We start from the raw sequence: 21,161 nt of genomic DNA on the forward strand, positions 1-21,161 counted from the left end.
TCTCTGTCCAGCTTTAGCTCCACTTATTATTTCCAAATCTAAACAAATTCCGTACATACTTCTTAGAATTAGGCTCTAATCTGGTTCCGTTTAGAAGACGTTAGGAAACGTTCAGATTTATTGGGAACATAGTTATGGGTCCAAGTGTTAGATTAAGAATATGTGGAGGAAAACCTACAGGAAAACCTACATTCCCAAGGAATTCAAGAAATGTAGGAAATTGAAGTAGCTATCTTTCATCTTCAATATTAATCTGTTGAAGCTAGTGTATTGTTTTTAACTACCGGGTTTAAGGTCAATGAATTTCAAATTAATCAAGAATGGCAACTTTCTCAAAAATGATAACTTTCGCTGAAGTGAACGTTTTGGTATAAATTTCAATCACGACATCATCAAGTGCTAAAATTTTGGCTGGTAGATCAATAACGTTTGATCCGTCACCATATACCGAGGGGTAGACGCCGTTACCGACTCCTTGCAAAAATCAGCGAATTCCACATTTTTGTGGTTTTGCTCGCATATTTGTACGTAAGCGGCATGTTTTGAATAAGGGTTAAAGAAGAGAGAATTGAATACAATTATAAATACATAATTCTTCGGCGATAATCATGTGGCAAAACTGGCAAAACCTTCTTGAAATCTCCCTCAAGAACAATAATTTTCACACCAGAAGGAATGTCGTTACCTATGATATTCATTCATTCATTCATTCATTCATTCATTCATTCATTCATTCATTCATTCATTATTTATTTATTTACCATAAAACTTTACAGTATCTATGGAAGGCCAGGGGAAAAGGACAAGCCCCCTTACACGTAATTTAGAAGGCGATTCATACACATACTGAGCCATGTTTATCGAATATCGTTACGTGTTTGGAAATTAATTTTAATCCAGACACCGAACTCTCGTCCAAATTTAGAGCCATTCTGAATGTAATTTGCACTGTTCAACCGCTGGATAGCAAAACAGCGGCTATTCCTGTCCACGAAGTACAGCTGACCAGGAAGACGTCTGATAGCGCATGCGTGCCTACCCAATTCCACCTTCCCTAACGTGCTACCTGTTCAGCGCTCTCACCGTTCAGGAGGCCTTGAAGTAGTGGCGAGTGCTTTGACTAATCAGAATCGTAATTTTTTCTTCAATAATTAAAACATATACGGCAAGAATTGTTTATGCTTTTAAAGACATTCTGAAAATCTACAGGCCAAGCGCTTTCGTCAGAATGTTTTACTATGTCAATAGGTCCAGCCGTTCTCTCGAGCTCGCGGTCATAAAAATCAGCCAATTTTTTAAAATATATAGATTATCAAAATAAAATTCACGAGCTCGATAGCTGCAGTCGCTTAAGTGCAGCCAGTGTCCAGTAATCGGGAGATAGTGGGTTCGAACCCCACTGTCAGCAGCCCTGAAGATGGTTTTCCGTGGTTTCCCCACTTTCACACCAGGCAAAAGCTGGGGCTGTACTTTAATTAAAGCCACAGCCGCTTCCTTCCCACTCCTAGGCCTTCCCTATCCCATTGTCGCCATAAGACCTATATGTGTCCGTGTGACGTAAAGCAAAAAAAAAAAACCTCTCTTTAGATACATACCCTGTGGCTACCTACAACAAACATAACATTTGTTTATGAGAAAGGTGCACCTGCGAAGAACTTATACAATACCATGTCAACTATTCATGGGGAAATGTCTGTCTGTTAGGTCATCAGCCCAGAGGCTGGTTGGATCCTCAAATACCACCACCGAAGACTATGCAGTCACAGAAAAACCACAAAAACCAATGGCAGCACAGAAATGATGCGTACTAGGCAAGATGAGGAGTGAGGTAGTTTGCAATTGCTTTCCTCGCTCTGCCAGAAAGTGCTATTGCAGCACAACTAACCTGGATGAGGCTGGGACGTGGGTGGAAGCTACACTTTGCTCTGGCCTGCGCCTTGAGATGGATGCAAAAGTACTGTATCCATCAAGAAATGACAGCAGGCAGCATGGGAAAATAGGTACTCGAATTCAAGTAATGGTTCTGTACTTCGTTCATTATTTATTCAGAGTGTCCGCAAGTATGACGCTTATAACTTCTGCCTCCGAATTTCTAGTTGATCAACGTGCAAGTACAAAAAAAATTGAGTAGGCAAAACTTTATTGCACGGCCGGCACGCGATCACAATGCAGGAAAAACTTCAGATACGCAGGCAGTATACGCTACCACTAGACTAGCACTTACGAGCAGGCTGTGGGGGCACAATAAAGAAACAATTGCTTCATGCCATTTACTTAAAGAGCTTTAATTATTTTCGTGTAAGTGATAGAAAGATAAGGCCTAAGTTTTATTACTTTATGCCTAGTATCCACTATTAATAGAAGAAGTATCAATGAAATAGGTTACTCCAACGTCTGATGGTCTCCTTGTTAGTATGGGGCATTCCCTGACATGAAGTTCGCGAGATTATGTGGCTGTCACCTTACACAGTTTTGACTCGATTCTTCGCGAAGCTTCGGTATGCTTGGGCAGCGATCTTGAAGTCAGGAGACAAGGGTAACCACCACCGCAGCCGTGAATTGCTACGGAAGGGACTTACCACCACATGGTTTCTGTTGATAGCGTAACATCATTTATCATGAAGCGTCTGACCACTCTATGAGTACTAACAAGAGAAAAACGCACAATATTATCAAAAGTTTGCAAAAATATCGTATGTTTAGACAATATCACAAACCTAATATTGTACGTCGTACCAATCTCAAATTTATTATTATTATTATTATTATTATTACTATTACTATTATTATTATTATTATTATTATTATTATTATTATTATTATGTCCGACTCGTTGGCTGAACGGTCAGGGTACTAGCCTTCGGTTCAGAGGGTCCCGGGTTCGATTCCCGGCCGGGTCGTGGATTTTAACCTTAATCGGTTAATTCCAATGGCACGGGGGCTGGGTGTATGTGTTGTCTTCATCATCATTTCATCCTCATCACGACGCGCAGGTCGCCTACGGGAATCAAATAGAAAGACCTGCACCTGGCGAGCCGAACCCGTCCTGGGATATCCCGGCACTAAAAGCCATACGACATTTCATCATCATCATCATCATCATCATTATTATTATTATTATTATTATTATTATTATTATTATTATTATTATTATTATTATTATTATTATTATTATTATTATGCTACTTGTTTAACGCCGCACTAACACATCAAACTTTTCCAGCGATGGAGAGATGCGAAAGGACTTCGACTGGGAAGGTAGCGGCCGTGGCCTTATTTTAAGGTACAACCTGCCTTGTGAGAAAGTGGGAAACCATGAAAAACCATCTTCAGGGCTGTCGACAGGAGGATTAGAACCCACTATCTCCCGAATGCAAGCTCACAACTACGTGACTCTAACCTCAGGGCCAACTCATTCGGTCTCAAATTTATCATAAGCACCCGTCTAGTATTGTACAGATTGGTTTCTCTGCTGGGTGGTTGCCTTTATAAGAAGCCAGTGACATGTCACTCACCTCGACGCTCGACGACCTTTATTACTTGAATCATCTCAGATGACTTGCTGTGTAAGAGAATACAATGGTTCTTTGCTGTAAATGGAGATACATCAAAAGGAAGAGACAGAACATTCCGAATTTTGTAAGATGAGGTTGTTTTTAATGTTCATGGAATGTGAATTACATCTCACATAGCAGTTGCTCTGAACGCTGTGTTGACAATGTTAACGACTTAAGAAAGGAATGTAGTACTCTCAAAACGATGCAACTTGTGTGGGGAAAAAAGTAGAAATATTAAGTTGCAGGAAATTCCTTTTATATCGTCCTCTCAAATTTCCGCTCCATAATACACAAATGTCATAGTGCAATACTATTATTTTGTCCGGCTCCATGGCTGAATGGTTAGCATGCTGGCCTTTGTTCACAGCGGTTCCGGGTTCGATTCCCGGCAGGGTCAGAATTTTAACCAACGTTGGTTAATTTCGCTGGCACGGGGGCTGGGTGTATGTGTCATCTTCATCATCATTTCACCCTCATCACGACGCGCAGGTCGCCTACGGGTGTCATGAAAAGACCTGCACCTGGCGAGCCGAACTTGTCCTCGGACACTCCCGGCACTAAAAGCCATACACCATTTCACTGTTATTTCAACAATTTAGAGGTGACATTAAATAAGGTGCAATAACACTTGCAAGCACTGTTCGAATACGCGAAGGGAAGACTGCTATGGATTTAGAGATCACCTGTGAGAATCTATGTCACTACCCGGAACACCTGGTATGCTTGAAACTAGCAATGGAGCTGTTTGGATTGGAGCAGACAGATTTGTTTGAAAGTTGGAATTGATCAATTGTATGCACTGTAGAAATAGATCGATAGTTCTAGTTTAAATTTGCATAAAACGACCGATCCAACCATTACGGTTCGAAACAACTGTCTCTACCGACGTTGATGTGGAAAGGAGCACTTATAATATGAACTTTCCATCCCTTTTTTCCCCTCAATCGTATAATATTGTTGTGACGGGTCTCTCCTTTCGTGCAAGGGGAACAATTCCAAAATCATTTGTAAACTGGCAGCAGAAATATAGACTGGACAAAAACCTCCAAGATGAAATCGTGACGTGCATTATTAAAATACGTATATTCTGTCACCATAGTGCGACACCATCAGTATGGAGTACATAGCACGTAATTTGTAGCCTTTTGCATCTGCACTTTGCATGTGTTTGTGGATCGATACAGTGCAATGCTCTCTTTAACTCTTCCTGTATTTTTAAGAGGAAAAATGACTGTGTGCTATTCTGTGTAATTTGTTAAACCCAAATACCCTTCGTCAGATAAATAAACAAATAAACAAACAAATAAATAAATATAATTAAGTACTGAAAATGAGATGCTCATAACACGAACAGAATGTCCCCCTTCTAAAAACCTCGTTTACTGATATATTACATGAATATAACACAATATTAGGGTTTTAATACCTCTGTATCATTTATAATGGAAGATAAAATGTTATTTTGTATGGAAACTTGGTTATGTCTTACGTGTATATACATAGTTTTTTTGCAATTTACTTTACGTCCCACTGACGCAGATAGGTCTTATGGCGACGATGGGATAGAAAGGCCTAGCAGTGAGAAGGAAGCGGCCATGGCCTTAATTAACGTGTAGCCCCAGCATTTGTCCGGTCTAAAAATGAGAAACCAGGGAAAACCATCTTCACGGCTGCTGCCGAGAGTGGGGTTCGAACCCACTATCTCCCGGATGCAAGCTCATGGCTGCGCGCCCCTAACGGCACGGCCAACTCGCCCGGTTATCTGTATATAAAGAGGCATGCTATTAATAAGCTTTCATTAGCACAAACGAGAAGAATTCAGATTCCTGTTGAGAATTACTCGTTTTGTCATGCTGTGCAGAGCCGAAGTAACAACGGCAGGCGTGCGGCGTTCTGGTATCTTAATTGCCAAGTTGCATAGCAATCAATGTTTTGGACACAGCACGTTCCATTTCAAACTGCAGCTATAAATTACTATAGTTGATTGTGCTAATGTTACTTTACAGCAGAAATACTTCCTTCCTGGCCTTTCCCCATCACTTGGATCAGCACTAATGTGGATTAAACCCAGTTTTATGGCCTGATGCCCTTCCTAACACCAACCCCGGGATGTTCGCTATTGTGTGTTTCTGTGGTGATTTGTTGAGTGACGTCTTGTATGTAGATGGGTATGTGTATTAAGATCACAAGCATACAGTCCCCGAATCAGAGGAATTAATTATAAAACCAAATCGCATGGCGCAACAGCCCCAAAATGGTAATTTTAATGCTATCTGAGCGAATTTCAATTTCAGAAGTTAAGGTTGACAGTTTACCAACTTAAATGCGGCAATAATAGTGTTTTTTTTTTTTTTTTTTTTTTTTTTTTTAAGATTTGTATTCACTACACTGCAGTATTTCGTCCACATGCATTACAGTAGTTGAACATTATCGATAGCTCTGAGCACTCCCGACCAGAAAGATATAATTCCTTAATAGGTGTACCAAACCCGAGCATGGAGTAGCCTACGTTCTTTCTTTCTTTCTTTCTTTCTTTCTTTCTTTCTTTCTTTCTTTCTTTCTTGCTTAATATATTTACCCTCCAAGGTTGGTTTTCCCTCGGACTCAGTGAGGGATCCCACCTCTACCGCCTCAAGGGCAGTGTCCTGGAGCTTCAGACTCTGAGTCGGGGATACAACTGGGGAGGATGACCAGTACCTCGCCCAAGCGGCCTCACCTGTTATGCTTAACAGGGGCGTTGGTGGGGGATGGGATGATTGGAAGGGATAGACAAGAAAGAGGGAAGGAAGCGGACGTGGCCTTAAGTTAGGTACCATCCCGGCATTTGCCTGGAGGAGAAGTGGGAAACCACGGAAAACCACTTCCAGGATGGCTGAGGTGGGAATCGAACCCACCTCTACTCAGTTGACCTCCCGCGGCTGAGTGGACCCCGTTCCAGCCGTCGTACCACTTTTCAAATTTCGTGGCATAGCCTGGAATCGAACCAGGTCCTCCGGGGTGGCAGCTAATCACACTATCCACTACATCACAGAGGCGGCGGAATACTTTCTAGAGCCTTTTATTTTACGTTTCTTTTCCTTTCCCCACAACTTCCCCGGCGAGGATTCTTTCCTCCTTTATATTATGCAGATAATAATAATTTCATGTGACTATCACTGGCCGAGTACAGCCCTTGTAAGGCAGACCCTCCGATGAGGGTGGGCGGCATCTGCCATGTGTAGATAACTGCGTGTTAGTGTGGTGGAGGATAGTGTTATGTGTGGTGTGTGAGTTGCAGGGATGTTGGGGACAGCACAAACACCCAGCCCCCGGGCCACTGGAATTAACCAATGAAGGTTAAAATCCCCGACCCGGCCGGCAATCGAACCCGGGACCCTCTGAACCGAAGGCCAGTCCGCTGACCATTCAGCCAACGAGTCGGACATACTATGCAGGTGTGAAAGTATATCTTGCTGATACGTCTTCTTTTAACACGGTTTTGGTTCTCTGATGGCTCATAAAGTTTTATTAGTGTAATGTGACTCTTCCTAAGTTCCAGATCATATCGTGTTAAGATCTTAGTGATGTATACGAGCCGGATACTATGCATGCTTCCGTTTCACGTCCAGTACTGAACAGGTTTACCCTGATAGGTGGGTCTTTTATGTAGCGGATTCTTCTAGTTAGCGGACAAATTTTGTGAGGCTGAATGTACAAGGCTAAGGAGGTAGACTATCGGCTTTGTAAGTAGAAATTGGCAGGTTCGATCCTGGCTCAGTCTGGAAGTATTTGAGGGTGCTCAGATATGTCAGCCTCGTATTGGTAGACTTACTAGCGGTAAGATCATTCTTGGGCGACAAAATTATGGTACCTCGGCGTCTCGGAACGCCGTAAGAGTAGTTAGTGGGATGGTTAACCAATAATATTATTGAATTGTACAACAGGTGAAGGGAAATATGGGTTTCTAGGGCTATGTCATTGTACATGTATAATTGAGATAATAATAATAATAATAATAATAATAATAATAATAATAATAATATTTTTACATCACACTGACTAGTTTTATGGTTTTCGGTGGCGCTGTGGTTCCAGAATTTTACCCCGTAGGAGGTCTTTTCACTGAAACGAGACTGACATATTTGCACCATCAAATATAACCTGACTGTGCCGGGAATCGAACCTGCTAACCTGGGGTCAGAAAACCAGTGCGCCACCATCTGAGCCACTCAGTCTACCTTGCATGAGAAAATCACATTACAAGTGCAGTATAACGCTAAGGGTAATTGTAGGGTATTATGACGATCCAATAGTGCGCTTTGAAAGATACATTCACGTGTATCCCGTAAAGAAAAATGAAATGTAATTTATTTATTTTTTGCTAGGGGCTTTACGTCGCACCGACACAGATAGGTCTTATGGCGACGATGGGACAGGAAAGGGCTAGGAGTGGGAAGGAAGCGGCCGTGGCCTTAATTAAGGTACAGCCCCAGCATTTGCCTGGTGTGAAAATGGGAAACCACGGAAAACCATTTTCAGGGCTGCCGATAGTGGGATTCGAACCTACTATCTCCCGGATGCAAGCTCACAGCCGCGCGCCTCTACGCGCACGGCCAACTCGCCCGGTGAAATGTAATTTATTCCCGTTCCTTATTCAGTTAGAACCGCTTGGACACCCCTCTATGCCCTAATGCATTAAGGAGCAGAATATGGCAAGAGGAAATGAATCAGATGGTGCCAAGTTGCTGGGAGCGATCCCAACCTGCTCCCACATACCGGTTGGTAGGTCAAGCATCTTGACCTATGCATAGAGCGTACGTACTTCTTCACCAGGTGAGAGGTCACCAGAATATCAGAGAAGCTTGAACGATTCTAACACTGGTTCTGGAACAAGGAAGAGAAAATAATTTTAATGTTTGTGTGAATGATGGCGTCTTTCTCGACGTGCAAGATGAACGACGTGGTTTTGCATTAGAGTGTAGGAGAAATATATCTTCTTCTTCAGTCATTTTTATGTAACACGTATATAAAGTTAGGCTCTGGATCTAAAGACACGATTTGAATAGTTGAGGTACCGTTGATTTGAAATGTGGCACGTGAGAGAACACGACACTCGGTGGGTCTCTGTTAAAAACATGGGCGAGGTGGGGTAAGGACGTGAGAAAATATGAGACTTGGCGGGTCTCTGTTAAAAACGTGGGTAAGGAGGGGGGAGGGACTTGAGAGGAATTGACCCTCGGTGGGTCCCTATTAAAAATATTGGCGAGGAGGGAGGAGGGACGTGAGAAATTATGACCTTCGGTGCGTCTCTCTTAAAATCACCGGCGAGGAAGGGGGAGGGACGTGAGAAAATATGACACTTGATGGGTCTCTGTTAAACACGTGGGTGAGGAGGAGGAGGGATGTGAGAAAAAATATGACACTTAGGGGGGGGGGGAGCTCTGTTAAAAACGCAGGCGTCGAAGGAAGGGTGGGTCGTGAGAAAACATTATATTCGGTGGACCTCTGTTAAAAACGGAGGCGTGGAGGGGGAAATGACGTAAGAAAACAGGATACTCGGTGGATCTCTGTTAAACACGTGGGCGAGGAGGGGGGAGTGACATGAGAAAATATGACATTTGGTGGGTCCCCGTTAAAAACATGGACGAGGAGGGGGAGGATGTGAGGAAATATGACATTTGTTGGGTCTCTGTTAAAAACATGCGCGAGGAGGGGGAGGGATGTGAGAAAATATGACACTTGGTGGGGTTCTCTATAAAACGTGGGTAAGAAGGGGGAGGGACGTGAGAAAATATGCCATTTGGTGGCTCACTTAAAAACATGGGCGAGGAGGGGGACGGATGTGAGAAAATATGACATTTGTTGGGTTCTTGTTAAAAACATGGGCGAGGAGGGGGAGGAATTTGAGAAAATATGACACTCGGTGGGGCTCTGTTAAAAACATAGGCAGGCAGGGTTGATGGGTGTGAAAGAAATTGACCCTTGGTGGGTCTCTGTTAAAATCTTGGGCGAGGAGGGGGAGGGACGTAAAAAGTATGGCATTGGTGATCTGTCTTAAACATGTGGGCGAGGAGGGGTAGGGACGTAAGAAAATATGATATTCAGTGGGTAGCTATTAAAAACATGGGCGAGGAGGGTCGTGAGAAAATATGACACTTCATGGGTCTCTGTTAAACATGTGGACGAGAAGGGTTGATGGACGTGAGAGAAATTGACCCTAGGTGGGTCTCTATTAATAAGGTAATTGATGAGTTAGGGGCGACGTGAGAAAGTATGACCCTCGGTGGGTCTCTGTTAAAATCGTGGGCGAGGAGGGAGGGGGAATATGACCCTAGGTTAATCTCTGTTAAATACGTGGGCGAGGAGAGAGGAGGGGCTTGAGAAAATATTACACTTTTTGGATCTCTGTTAAAAAAATTGGACGAGAATGTGGGAGGGGTGTTGAGAGAATATGACACTTGGTGGGTCTGTTAAAAGCGTGGGCGAGGAGGTATTAAAAGAAGTGGCGATTTTTAGGTACATCATATGCTTTGAAATTAATAACTCTGCCAAAAGTTATGTGAGTAACACGTTTAGAAAGATACCATTTAGCGTATTACATTCACATAATGAAATGATCCCAAAAAACACGGTAAGGGAGGTACCGAGATTTAAAGTTCTCTTTAATTGAAAATCGCTTATGACCTTGTAAATATAAATTCGGACCCATCATTTAGAGTTCCGTTGAGAAGCTCCCTTTGAGCCTGAAATGATAATACTGTTACGGTTAAAACTCCGTCGGTTTCAATACTCTAATTTTTTTCAGAATGACCCAATAAATGCACACACAAATATACAATATGGTACAGTAGGCGGTCCAGCCCGTTGCTATACTTGCGGACGCTTAATCCTTACTTTCACTTTCCCCAAGTCCAGTCACCTAATACAGCAGCTGTGTGTAGATAGCTGGATCTGAATACAGGGCTACGGGCCACCCGATACACAATTACTGTTCGTTGGTTCGATTCCACAGACAGTCCAGTAATTCACACAGTCACATGCAGCGAACAACTAGACAGCTCAACAGTATTCAACAGCAGGACGATACTCACAACAGCGAGCATTAGCACAGGTCCATTTACCTTCACACTCGCGATAGCGGCTTCCCTCGCTGACGCACGCCAAGCCTTAGTCCATAGAAATACACAAACACACAGAACAGTTTTCCGTTCCGTCGTCTCCAGCCCACCCACTCACTGGTCTCTCTGACACCACAACGACCGTTCCTCGTTCAGACCTCGATAGGACACTAGCGACAGCCGACACCTCTGTGGTTCTCAGCCCAGCCACCGAACCCTAATACACTGAGTCCCTCACTGATTTCGCCATGGAGTCAGTGACTCCACCACGAGTTCAACTGTGACTGACTGTCCGCGGCTAGACTCCCGTTTTATAGCTCGGGTTATCTGAGCCAGAATTTTCGTGAGGTGACTAGAGGCAGAGCATTCCCGCTGAATCTCCAAGAAACTCACAGGTAAGCCTGCCGACGAGAACAATACACAGAAAAGTCGTCCCCACCCCGCAAGCCGTCTGGGAGGTCCCAGGTTGTGTGAGCCGCTAGCCCTTTCCTGGAAGTACCGAAAGGGGCTACCACGGGGCTGACACGTAACGTTAAACGTTTCGAGAGCTGATCGTATCGATCAGTTACCTTCTCAGCTATTCTCCGGGATGGCGCCCGTCGGTCTGGATGCACCACGTTGCACTTTAGCCTCCGTCTTACTTGGTAGTTGACGTCATTTATTCCTCTCATAACGTGGTATAGGCTTTTCCATCTCCTCTGGAGCTTGAAAGACAAGCATTTCTTCCTTACGGAATTATATAGGCATCCTAGGTCGCCCTCATTATTTCCCGTGGTGTTCGCTCGTTGGTCGTATCGCACCTTCTCCCGGTCGTTCTCTATGCTCGAACTCTTTCTGATAGTGGCGTCCAGATCTTCCGGTCTCCTTGTCAGACCCAGGTAGTACCTATCGGTCGGGGTAGGATGGTCCTCTGGCTGGCCGAACCCTAAATCCACTGGAAGTCGCAGCTCTCTTTCAGACGGCGTCCTCGCTAAAGTAAATCCCAAGGCCTCGTGAACTACGGACAGGTAAGCCAGAAGGACCAGAGGAAGATGACGATCCCCGTTCTTCTACGTTCCCATCCAGGCGTCACAGCACCAGTTTCCTTCGAACGCCACGATCGTTATTCGTCAGGGAACTTCGTGCTCGGCCTCCCTCCTGGAACAGGAATTGCAGTCTTGTGGACAAGATCTTTGGAACAGAGCGTTGACGTGCGGAACATGCTTTGTCTCGTGCAGACCCTCGTCTACGTTCCTCTGTCCGTCACTCATCTTCTTCTGGCCGTCTTCTGTCTTCTTCCGGTCGTCCTCGATCCTCCCCTGGCCGTCTTCCTTCATCTTCTGGTGGTCTACCGACGTCTTCTGTCCGTCCTCCACCTTAATATGGCCATCTTCAATTTTCTTTCGGCCGTCTTCCAGCATCTTCTGGCCGCCGTCAGCCTCCTGGCCGCCTTTTGTCCTTTTCTGGTCGTCTTCCATCCTCTTCTGACTACTTTCTGTCTTCGCCTGGTGATCTTTCAACTTCTTCTGGCTGTCCCCCTTCTTGTTATGATCATCTTCAGTCGTCTCGCGACCGTCTTCTAGCATCTTATGGCAGTCTTCCTTCGTTTTCTGGTCGTTCTCCATATACTTCTGACCATCTTGCTTCTTCTCCTGGTGGTCTACTAACTTCTTCAGGTCATCCTCCTTTTTAATCTAGTCGTCTTCAGTCTTCTTTCGGCCCTCTTGCATTATCTTATGTATGTCTTTGGTCTCCTTCTGGACGTCTTTCATCTTCTTCTGACCATCTTCTATCTTCTCTTGGTCGTCATCTTCCAACTTCTTCTGATCGTCTTTTATTTCCTTTAATTATCCTCTTTTGACTTTCAACTATCCTCTCCTGGCTTTCTTCCATCTTCTTATAGCCTTCTTCCAATTTCTACATCGTCATTTTCTGGCCTTCTTCTGTTTTGTTAGTCCGTCTTTCATCTCTCTTTTATAGCCCTCCACCTTCCTTTTATTGTTTTCCATTTTCGTCATCTTCTTCATCATATCGAAAAGCCCATTTAATTGAGCCTCCATTTTCGTGTGGCCTCTGGTCTCAAATGGCATGCAGTAATTAACTCAAGATGAAAAAATAATTGATATGAGTGTGAATTCACTATACACCGAAGTTCTGGAATGCTCCCGATGGCGGTCGAAACTCGCAGTATCTGGTCCGCTGATTCACGCTGATTACAATGATGTATCACACATGGGGTCTATTCTAACTTCAGACACCACATTTTAAAGAATAAAACTCCGTCTGTTTCATTACTCCAGTTTATTACAGGATGACCCAATAAATGCACGCGCACACGCACACACATATATATACACTTCTAATTAACTATGTATAACTACACTTACTAATTACAAGTCTATTCGCATGTCTCTCTCTTCCTTATGCTACAGTAGGCGGTCCAGCCCGTTGCTAAACCTGCGGACGCTTAATCCTTATTTTCACTTTCCTCAAGTCTAGTCATCTCATACAGCAGCTGTGTGTAGACCGCTGGATCTGAACACAGGGCTATGGGCCACCGGACACACGATGACTATCCGTTGATTCGATTCCGCAGACAGTCCAGTGATTCACACAGTCACATGCAGTGAACAACTAAACAGCTCAACAGTATTCAACAGCAGGACGATACTCACAACAGCGAACATAAGCACAGGTCCATTTACCTTCACACTCCCGATAGCGGCTTCCCTCGCTGACGCACGCCGTGCCTCAGCCCACAGAAATACACGAACACACAGTACAGTCATCCGTTCCGTCGTCTCCAGCCCACCCACTCACTGTCTCTCCGACACCACAACGACCGTTCCTCGTTCAAACATTGGTGGGACACTAGCGACAGCCAACATCTCTGTCGCCCTCAGCCCAGCCACCGAACCCTAATACACTGAGTCCCCCACAGACTTCGCCTCGGAGTCCAACGCTGACCGTTACTCCACCATGGAGCCCAACTGTGACTGACTGTCCGCGACTAGCCTCCCTTTTTATAGCTCGGGTTATCTGAGCCAGAATTTTCGTGAGGTGACTAGAGGCAGATCATTCCCGTTGAATCTCCAAGAAACGCACAGGTAAGCCGGCCGACGAGAACAATACACGGGAAGGCCGGGCCCATCCTACAAGCCGTCTGAGAGATCTCAGGTCGTGTAGGTCACTAGCCCCTTCTGTAAGTACTGAAACTCACTACCACGGGACTAATACGTAACAGTACCATAAAGATTCGCTTACGACCATTAGGGATGAAGTTATGCATGGATCGAAAGTATGAAAATTCATTAATTTGCTTCTTATCGATTTCTCAGAATAAACCCTGACCATGATATGTGTATTATTGAATAGATGATCTTACGTCCGACATAACGGTACCAATTTAATAGACTTAGGACAATAACAGAAGTTGCATAGAGTACGAAAACTGTATGTGAAAATTTTCGTTTGCAAGTCAAAAATGGACTAAGATGTTCTTAAATACGTGTATTTTAGTTGATTTTACAAAATAAACTAACACCTCAAAAGAGCAGCCACACAATTGTTCGTGCCAGGACTTAATTCGCTCCTTAAAACAAAAATAATATTCAGCTCATTACATGTGAATTTACATGTGTACATGCTCAAATATTGTATTTTACAACGTGGAACGATATAAAACAATTAAAATATTCGTTCAAGCACAAGTATACATTACATTTCGAACTTCGAGTACGAGTTCTGCTTTTACAGTCCTTTTGGCGACAGCACCTTGCCGTCAGACCTGCAAGAAAACTGGAGGTATAAATTTTTGTTTGTACTTCAAAAACTGACAAAAATGCTCTTAAATGCATATATTTATAGGTTATTTTAGAAAATAAAAACTAACATATGAAAAATCACCCAAACAATTGTGCACGTCAGAACTTAATTCACACCTTACAAAATAAATCAGCTCAGTACATGTCAATATACATACGTACATGATAAAATGTTCTATTTTACAGCGGTAAGTGAAATGTTAAAAAAAAGTCAAATTGTTTTAAGTGCGATGTAAAATGATTGTTAGTTGATGTTTAAGTCTGAAGCTTAATAAGGTGAGACGGTTTGATATTTGAAGTGTGGTGCGGTAGGTGGAGAAGACTGAGCGAACTAATGGACTTCGAATGAAAAAAGTTTGTCTGTGTAAAAAAAAAAGTGTTAATTGTTTTTGGTGCGTTGATGAGGGATTTTAAATGGTTGTTAGCTGATGTTTAAGTCTTAAGTTTTATAAGGTGAGATGTAGAGAGCGGGAGTAGTGCGTGAGAGGTGAGGGTGACGTATCAAGGGAAGAGCGAGGGGTGGGGACTTGACCCCACTCCAAAGAAGTTAGACTTAAGCATGTCTGCACGGAAAGGAAAAGGATAGGGAAGGTAGTGTGCTGACAATGGACAAGAGTATGTGTGACGTACATAGCGGAAGTGTGTTGCAGGCAACCTGTTGGGTCTGGTTTCAGCCAGGGTGGCTTGTAACACATGATAAGGAAAGGAACACAGTGTTTGTCAGCGAGGGTCGGTGAGATACGATACCAGTTCTCACGTGGCAAGGCTGGTGGCTGCTGTAGACGGGTTGGTGGGCGTGTGTTCCATGCCAGGGCTGTTGCAACGACCAGTCTAATAATTTTTTTAATTATTTTTTTATGTGGTAGTCAGGGGTTGGGCTTTGGGTAGTTAGTAGTGCGGTATCGTCCTGCATGTGTGCTGGCTATCCGCGTACGTGTAGGATGATACTGAGTAGATGTAGAGATAGTAAATGTAGTTAAGTAGTTTTAAGAGAGATGTAGTTGCTATTATTGCTTGTTTTCCTTTGTTTCGCTCTGTCTGGCTTTATTGCCTGTAAGCCGATGGTGTACACTAGGGTGGGCAATAAAGATATGTATGTATGTATGTATGTATGTATGTATGTATGTATGTATGTATGTATGTATGTATGTATGTATGTATGTATGTATTTTACAGCGAGGAAAGATTTGAAATAATTAAGTCTTTGTTCAAACACAAGTATGCACTGCATTTCGTATATCGAGTACGAATTCTGCTTTCATAGTCCTTTTGGCAGCAGCATCCAGCACTCCTTGTGCATCGCATGTAGGGAAACCTAGCCCGCACAATTGTGCATATCAACATTCAAAACATCATGGTATTATGTACGATGTTGCATCTTCACAATTTACGTTCATTAATCAATTTACACACTTCATTAATTACATTCTGATATTCGGCAAAGCTTCTGGAATGAAATGAAATGAAATGGCGTAGGCCTATGGCTTTTAGTGCCGTGATGTGTCCGAAGATTTCGGGTCGCCAGGTGCGGTATTTTGATTTGACTCCCGTAGGCAACCTGCGCGTCGGGATGAGGATGAAATGATGATGAAGACGACACATACACCCAGTCCCCGTGCCAGAGGAATTAACCAATTCTGGTTAAAATTCCCAACCCTGCCGGGAATCGAACTCGGAACCCCTGTGACCAAAGGCCAGCATGCTAACCATTTATCCACTGAGCCGGAATCTATAACAATATGAATGCAGTAAATAAATACTTACTTTTGGCATTACTACATCCCGCCATCTCGCCGATCAACTGTACTTTTAAACTCTTCTTCCTGCACCTTGGCGGTCAAGAGCTGACTATGAACAACTGAAGTACATGCTACGAGTCCCGCACAAGCACTGCAGTCCGGTCTAGGGCTACGAAAACGTCAAATACGCTCAGGCATAAATAAAACACGAACCCGCACAATTGTGCGTACACGGTCCGAAAGGGGATTGCTGTGTTTGGTATCACCGGAAAGAGGAATTTGAATGGGATTGATCTGTGCCAGAATAATTCTTCTCATGCTCAAATTCATGAATTATAATCGCGCGGAATCACATGACTTACCTAAGTGCACGCAGTATCTACTACGGAATGATACGGCGTGGTGTATCTTTGGGCTATATAATTACCCATCTGTAAGCAATCAGCCATGTTATTTTTCGGAATCTTAAAGCCTAGCGTCTCTCGAAACGATGCTTGTCGGTTTATCGGTTCCTTTGCCAGTTGTTGCAAACATGCACCATATTATTATTTTTTCATGCCGAAGCTGTTTAATATGAAGTCCGACAGCGAGACACCTACTGTATCTCTGTGCGGTCACGTACAGAACAACACCTATTTCTTCAACTTCATGGCCAATGTACGCGCTCTGAATCGTGTTATTACCTGTCCAGCGACCCTTCGCAACACCACCATCGACTTTATATTCGCAAGGAACATCTTGCCGACTACTATGTATCCGTCTCTTACTGAAGATATAATCGGCCACTTGTAAATTAAATTGTATTCAGCTGACTATCCATCACCTGCCCTCAACCGTACGTTTTTTTTTTTCATTTCATCACGATTTATTGAGTTACTATTTGTTGTTACACTGCAGTTGTTCTCCAAGGTAGGTAGAATCTTGCGCTGACAGATCAGGTTCGTGATCTTGGCTGATAGAAGACTATATTGTGTGCAGATGTTATTTAAATCTTCTTATTCGTCTTTTGTCACTCCTCCTGGTAAGGATAGTGCTCAGTGACATAATCCGGTTTCATTCCGTCCTTTCCTTGGTCTTCTACGTCTCTCTTGTCAGAGGGGCGGTACTGATATGCAATGTTGTCTTGTCTACTTGGATTCATACGTTCTACGTTATCTTTCAGTTTTTATATCTTAGTTTTTAAATAAATAATATTTGTTCGTGGCGTCGACCTCTATAGATCTTTTCCCACTACTTTCACCATATGATAGAAACCTGCGTGTAAGTGGAGCTGCGGAAGTGTAGAATGTTGAATGTGAGGCAAGGAATGTTAATGACGACACAAACACCCAATCCCCCAGATCAGGGATATTAATCATTTACAATTAAAAACCCCTGACCCGGCCGGGAATCGAACCCCAGGCCGCCGGCGGACGCGTTTCCCTCTACACCGCGGGGCCAGACTATCTTAGTGCTAATACGTAATTTAATGTTATTGGCTTTACATCCCACTGAGTACTTTTACGGCTTTCGGAGACGCCGAGGTGCCGGAATTTAGTCCCGCAAGAGTACTTTTACGTGCCAGTAAGTCTACCGACGCGAGGCTGACGTATTTGGGCACCTTCAAATACCACTGGACTGAGCCAGGATCGAACCTGCCAAGTTGGGGTCAGAAGGCCAGCGCCTCAGCCGTCTGAGCCACCCAGCCCAGCAGTATGTTAGTGTAGATGAATGTCCTCATTCCTAATCCTGTCTATACGCGAGCATCCGTTAACTTCTCGTAGAAAAATCATTCCAGATACTTGTATATGTCTCTTATAATTTATTTACAGTAGCCTAGTTTCGCATCCTTAGAACAAAGTCTACGGCTTTGTAAAATTCGAACTGCAGTGTGGGTTTTATTTCGTCTTCTTCGAAAGTGTTCTTCCGATATTTCCACACATTATTTCATATCGGTGTTTTTTATATGGCTATCATTGTCTCTGTAATAGCTCAAGTCACATCCCTCTTACTTAAAATGTTTCATCTGAACAATAGATACATTTTCAAGCACTATTTTTGATGTTATGGATGACTTGCTTATTTAAAGCGAAAAAGCAAGATATGATTTTGATTAACTTAGTAGAAACGTCAATGCTGAGCGAAAAGTACCCATTACTTTTCAACCCCGAGGACATTGTTTCATTCTCTATGAGGGGGACTTTGGGACTGTAAAACGGCTCGTGAGGAGGTGTGAGAGAATATAATTATACAGTGGAAGAATACTGCGAGCTCGTGAGGAAGAACAGTAGACTATATCTGCCGATTTAGTATCAAAGAAGTGAAGACAGTAGATAGTTCGGCATTCAAAAATGGCGGCCTGGGGAGTATAAAAGGGTCTGACTTTTGAATGAGACAGCCGGAATAGGCATTCCTAAGAAAGATAAGGCGTACTTTCGAGTGTCCAAAATGAAATGCGTTGAGTACAAAATAATGAGATAAAAGGAAACGTTTTTGCTGCTGAGTATATTGACATACCTTCAGCCTTAAATGCTGCAATGACCCTCCAAGTCTACACCTTGAGGGAGCATACACCACTGGCACTGTCCCAATACACACAGAAACTTGCATAATATATTCCTGCAAAAAACAGTAGATTCTACAGCATTCTGTTAAACTGGCCAACAATAAACTATGACAAAAATGGGGGTGAATGAAGGAAAATAGACTGATCGCTTATTTTCTACCGAGCTCGATAGCTGCAGTCGCTTAAGTGCGGTCATTATCCAGTATTCGGGAGATAGTAGGTTCGAACCCCACTGTCGGCAGCCCTGAAAATGGTTTTCCGTGGTTTCCCATTTTCACACCAGGCAAATGCTGGGGCTGTACCTTAATTAAGGCCACGGCCGCTTCCTTCCCACATCTAGCCCTTCCCTGTCCCATCGTCGCCATAAGACCTATCTGTGTCGGTGCGACGTAAAGCAACTAGCAAAAAAACTAGCTTATTTTCTTGAAGCTCCTTCAATAACTCTACTTTCAGAGGCTACATAAATAATTGTATGTATGTTGAGTCCTCAGTCCGGAGGCTGGTTTGGACCTCAACAGCTCTGCCATCAGCAGTCATTGGTTGCCCAGGCATCACTGACGATGTGTACTAGGGAAATGAGGAGTGAGGTAGTTTCCCGTTGCTTTCATCACTGAGCCAGAAGTTGCTATTACTTATCAGTCTGCCAAGCCCACTGAAATGTACGTACTGGGTGAGTTGGCCGTGTGGTTAGGAGCGTGCAGCTGTAAGCTCGCATTCGGGAGATAGTGGGTTCGAACCCCACTGTCGGCAGCCCTGAAGATGGTTTTCCGTGGTTTCCCATTTTCACACCAGGCAAATGCCGTGGCTGTACCTTAATTAAGATCACGGCCGCTTCCTTCCCATTCCTAGGCCTTTCCTGTCCCATCGACGCCATAAGACCTATCCGTGTCGGTGCGACGAAAAACAACTATGAGCGACATATTCACAGGGACTGGTTGCATAAGGAATGGCATTACTAACATCACTCATACCTCAGTCACTTTCATATTTTCAGAGCCAAGGATGAGACTAAGACAGTCCAATCAAAGTAACAAATTTGTTCTAGCCCATACCAGAAGACACAGTGCACTGTAAACACTAGGTCTTACCTGCAAAGGTATTTATTAGAGACTATGACGTAAAGTTAATAAATAGATTGTGTTCCAGTTTACACTGTTGGGTTCAATTCTTTATATCAAATTGAATGTTTGATAATATCACAGTTTTCAAAAACGGCAAATATACCATACACAACTTTGAACATAGCTGCATTATCATGTTCTATCTGCAGTATTTTATGCTTTCAGATTCATTTAAAAAGATGCTTTCAACTCATGAACGAAGTTAAACATGAATATCTTGAAATGGGAACAAGCTACACAGAGTTTTGTTTTTTCTGAAAAATATTGTTTGTTAGACATGCCCTTTCTGCATCTTGTGATTCATTCATAATATCCCCGAATTATGCGAGAAGATAAAACGTCGTTTGTTGTCCTTACAGCAACCTTTGTTCATCAACGTGTTCAATAATCTTCAGAAACGTTATGAACAATGTGTGGCAAGTGACGGTATACATTTTGAACACGTATTGTATCAACGAAATTAAATTGCGTTGCATTGTCGTTTGTTTTGCCGCAAACGGTACGATTCTGCTCTTTATGTTCACGCTAGAATTTTGTATGTTTTGCATTCAGTAATTCTGTGGAATGGGATCCTAGCGACCACGGGGTCCTTAACTGATTCCTGGTATTGTTTCCGCTTACCTGTGTCAGGATTCTCACTATTCTATCCTCCCACCCATGGTAAACTCTTCTTCTTCTCCGACCCCGACGTTATTAGGTTTTCGAGGCCTAGGGGAGTCTTATTTTTACGCCCTTCATGGACCTTGTCTTTCTTTCTCCGATACTTCTTCCATTTCTTTTTTCTGATTAGTGTGGCCCACTTGTACTTCCTCGTAAAACTTCACCGCTATTCCGTGGAATTCGAAATAGTCTACTAATGGTTTCTTAGAGGCTTTAAATGAAAAAAGCCTGTGGCTTGTGTAGTTCATGAAAAGCCTTTGGTTTGCCACGACGACCATTGCTCAGTCAATAACCTGGAGATATTAAAAGGTCACGACTCATTTGCCGCATTGTTTAACTTCAAGAATGCCAAAGAAATAGCTCACAATAAAATGATGCCTTATTCTTTGCTTTCTTGATTCAACAGCGAAATCTGTGAAGATAAGATTGCTTGATAGCCATTAAATTCGTCGCAGTTCTTTCAAAATTACAGGGGACGTGACAGCTGAGTGGCGTAGCTGCTTGCTTCTCATCAAGGAGGCCACGGTTCGAGTCCTGGGCAATGCATGAGGAGTCATATCCCTGTAGTTGGGATTCCACGTAACACTAGATGTTGGTTCCACTCAATGATCACACCAACAGTCACGTAAAACTACAAGC

The sequence above is a fragment of the Anabrus simplex genome, chromosome 1, assembly GCF_040414725.1.
Source record: "Anabrus simplex isolate iqAnaSimp1 chromosome 1, ASM4041472v1, whole genome shotgun sequence".
Lineage (NCBI taxonomy): Eukaryota > Metazoa > Arthropoda > Insecta > Orthoptera > Tettigoniidae > Anabrus > Anabrus simplex.